This window comes from Haliotis rufescens, unplaced genomic scaffold (genome assembly GCF_023055435.1).
Source record: "Haliotis rufescens isolate VD_foot unplaced genomic scaffold, xgHalRufe1.0.p SCAF_12, whole genome shotgun sequence".
Taxonomy (NCBI): domain Eukaryota; kingdom Metazoa; phylum Mollusca; class Gastropoda; order Lepetellida; family Haliotidae; genus Haliotis; species Haliotis rufescens.
The window spans coordinates 19,013,235-19,017,464 of record NW_025963802.1 but is presented as its reverse complement, the minus strand read 5'-3'; the positions used below and the strand labels follow the sequence as shown (position 1 = coordinate 19,017,464).

Below are 4,230 nucleotides of genomic sequence, written 5' to 3'. Positions count from 1 at the left end.
TGCCTTGACATATTTTATCATGAATTAATTTAAATACTGTTTGACACTGAAGCAAACTCACTCACTCCACATAGTTTACAGTGTTCCAGAAGTTCTCTGGTCACAAGGGGCATGTGTGGCCCAGTCGTCTAAGGCGCCGTGATTCGCTGTGCAGAGTTGCGTCCCTTAGGTTCGAATCCAGGTTCGCCCTGATTATGTTTCTAGGTGTCAGCACCATGCCCGTGCTCGTGGGTGTCACCGAAGTGGTAAAGGTCTTAGACCTGCATCACTTCAGGCTCCCACATTAAGCTGACACGCCGCGATATAACTGGAATACTGTTAAAAGCGGCGTTAAACCCACGCACTCACTCTCTGGTCACAAGCAAAATACATGGAAACGGTTTAACATGGATTTTCCTCGAAAGAAAAGGTTCGATTTGATATGAGATTTGTGTTTAAAGAGTATATTTGTCAATATAGACATTTTCAAACTACCGGTATTAACCTGCTGGGAACAGTGAATCTGTGGATTTTGCAAGATTTGAAAGCCTAACAAATAGTAAACTCTAAGCACGAGTGTAATACGGTAATTCATTGAAGAGCTTTTTTATTTAAAATGTGCTGAAATATGCCCTTAATTATCAAGCAGTCGTTTGTATTTTTTCTTTAAGTTATGACATTTTTAAGATTTGCAGACAAGATTAATATGTTTCCGAAGTTGTTGTTGGTAGATTCTTGAAGTAGATAAGTGTATATGTTGGTCAAGGAATAGATGTTTCCTCCCTGGTTCTACGTGTGTTAATGAATATCTGCTTACCACTTCAGGTGTCATAACGAGGGACCAGGACACATTCATCTGAAAAAGCAGCAATATGTCACCAGCCTACTCACCAGCCTCAGTTGCCATCCATCCTCAGTTTCAACTAGCCTCAGCCTCAGCCTCCAGCTTCCATGGTCTCACCATCAGTAGTCAAGCAGTGAAACTGAAATTCCTCCTTCACCGTCAGCGTCCACATCAACCTGGTACCTGTCCAGATGCAGTAAATAAAACTGAAGATAAACAAATCATTTATATTATAAGAATTATTTGTTTAGGGCAAACATGTTCCCCGTCATATGGAATCAAGATTTCATTTCTGCTCTATATCTCACTTTAACAGCTGTCATACTGGTGCATGCATTCCCGAAACTCGTTCGTCGACTATCAACAACTTCAAAAAGGGCCTTACACATGTGCATTGATCGTTGTGTTTGTTTAGAAGTCATTGAAATTAACAAAATACTGTTTCTTCTACAGGTGTGGCTACCTTCTCCAACACCTGCCAATTACACCGCCTCATGTGTAGGAATTGACACCCTCTGTTATACTCCATAGCCATGTATCCTATCACTGAGATATACAAAGTGGTTCTGAAATCAACTCATATCCAGCATGATACAAAGATTACAACTTTGCATGCTTGTGTTATCAGGATCTTGTTTTGTGTGTGACGATCGTCCACTTCAAAGTCTCTGATGGTGTCCATGTGTACCTCCTGATGACTCGGCAGCTCCGAGGTGTTGATGGGTGTTTTATGTTTTATGGCTCATACTCCGACTTGAAACACCCACTAACACCTTCTAGTTGAACGATGACCCGGTTGTATTCAAAAGCATCTTATCAGGTAGTTTTTGGAGAGTGTCTTTTGTCAGGGAATTGTTTGAATGACTTTGAAACAGGAAATCCTTTCTCGTTGAGCGTGTCAGATCTCACTAGTATGTCTGAAGAAGTATCAACATTACATTTGGTTGGTTACACTCAACAAAATATTTCAGTTAGTATTCTTGATACTCGGAGTTAAAGGTGGATATTCCTCATCATGTACGGTGCTGTGGTAGGATGTTGGCAGTATCAGTCTACCACTAGGATGGATGTTGAACAGAGCTAAGTGACAAGGTGAGTTTCATACTGCACTTATTTGATGGTTTTGAAAGTATGAGGTTCACTTATGACAGACTGTTCCAAACCACTTTCTCCAGACATTCAGGTGAGGTGAGGTGAAATGGGGTTTAACGTCGCGTCCAAGATTATTGCACTTATATAGCGACGTACATGTACGTGTGTGTGTTTGTGTGGCTGCTTGTACTAGTCCGGACTGATGCCGATTTATAGTGCTAGCTCACTGAGATGTCGCAGTTTAACATGAATACCCCACTCAGACACAGTATACTGACTCCGAGCCGACCAGTCCTTGTTTTAGCCCCTTAATGCCGAGCGCCAGACAGGGTAACAACAAGTACCATCTTTTAACGTCTTTTGGTATGACGCGGCCGGGGATCAAAACCCCGGACCTTCCGCTCTCCGAGGGGACGCTCTATCATTAGACCACGGAGGCGGTTCCAGACATTCAGGACTCCCAGCCTTTCTTTCCCTTTATGGAACAGCCCTGTGATCAATTCAATTCCAAAATATTTGTTCCTGGTGTGTATGAAATGACATCTGATCACATCTGGACGTGCACAGGTGGTCTCGCCTCAGCTGTAGACTGCTGCCGTCTACCACACCGACCTGCCTCACCTGTCTGCCACACCCGTCTACCACACCCGTCTTCCACACCCATCTACCACACCTGTCTCATCTCTAGTCCATGGTGAGTATATGAACGCTCGGTCGCTGTAGTTAGCTGGTTACTTTATATGCACAATGAAGACTGGAAACATCTAGAGATGCCACTATATTGCACCTATAGCCTTAGACAAATAATAATATCAACATTGTAAATATAGATGCGAGCAGCGATGTAGGGCTCTATGATTTCTCATATGAATAAGGCATTTAGTTCCAGCCGACTTGAATCCATGTTATACACTGCACATGAGTATGATATAGTGTAATTAATAATTTGCTATTTCACTGGACCGTTTTGACGAAATTGTTGATAGAATGCTGATGTCATTTTCATCAACATCAAACACATCTCAGGAGGATCATGGGGACACTTTCTTGTCAATAGAATCTTTCAAGTGACTGAGCTGGAGCTGGCGTCAATGCGACTTGAAGGTGATTTGTTGTTGTAGGTAGGAGACAATGGATGTTGACATTTGGCACGTCCTCAGAGATAATGTGGCTTTGGGCATTGTCTAACAATAACAACATGTCAGTCACTTCTTGTCAAAGAAATTGAAGCAATTAGCAAAGAAAGCTCCAGTCATTTTAGCTGTATTTTGTTAACAAAGATTAAAACAGGTTAACTGTGAACACATCTGAGATCAATGCACCTAAGAGAAGAACGAATATGATACAGATTGATGAACGTTACTTCCAACACTTGGCATTACAGATAGGGAATTAGGACATATGTTCCGGAAAAAAAACCCATTGGAATTAGTATTTAAACCAGGTTGGCATTATAAAAAGCTTATTTGTTAGAGTGGAAATCCGTTCCAAGAAAATCATGGCATTATGAAAAAAAGGTGTCAAAAGAAAACCTCAGATATTTATATTTAACATCAGAGTTCTATCCATTTAGCTGTCAGGAGGTTAAAAGTGTATGTTAAGCAAATGCCATGACAAGTGAAAATATAAATTTACTGATCTAGTTCTAATTTGTATCCATTTGATGAATACTTTGCGAATGATTAAACCATGCTATTTTTTAACAAAGTGATAATTCACAGGTTTGTTTTGACGTAAATACGCTCGTTTGGGTGCTGGTCCCCTTTGATAAGCACCCGAAAGGAAGATGCACATTAGAACTGTGCTTCCAACTTCACACAACCTGTTAACTGGTCACAAGGTCCTCACAGCAATAGTACTTTCGCGGAACTCTCTATACTATCGCTGCCACCAGTCAAAACTCCCCACTGTAAATAGGTGGCCACAACCATGTTTGGAGTTGAACTCGCAACCTAATAACAGTTATGTTTACAAACAAGTAACGACCGTTGTGACGCCGAATACACTTATCGCTGCTAAATTACTTTCTTCGTTTGTCAATTTGAATTTCTGTTTCATTTAAACTATCGTGTTATTGATATAGTAAGAATGCAAGGGAGAAGTTGGTTGATTTTCCATTAGTCTGCAATCTCGAACCAATCTGATTATCAAAACAACAACGTAAATTCATCTGGAAAACATGGTCAGTTGTAAACCTTTTCAAAATGAAATATGATGGCATTCCCAAAGACATAAACAAAAGTATAAACATTACACAATGGGTTAGAGGGCAAATTTCAAGATTCTTGTAATGGCCGTGCCCACACTGACGGCAA

General features: G+C 40.8%; 1 long non-coding RNA gene across 1 annotated transcript; it reads left to right on the top strand.

Annotated features, from left to right (window-relative positions):
- The first annotated feature begins 814 nt into the window (after positions 1-814).
- Positions 815-2,735, top strand: LOC124128137. Its single transcript, XR_006860113.2, has 3 exons — positions 815-1,002; positions 1,277-1,915; positions 2,483-2,735. It is a non-coding gene; the product is annotated as an uncharacterized LOC124128137 (long non-coding RNA).
- The last annotated feature ends 1,495 nt before the right edge of the window (positions 2,736-4,230 follow it).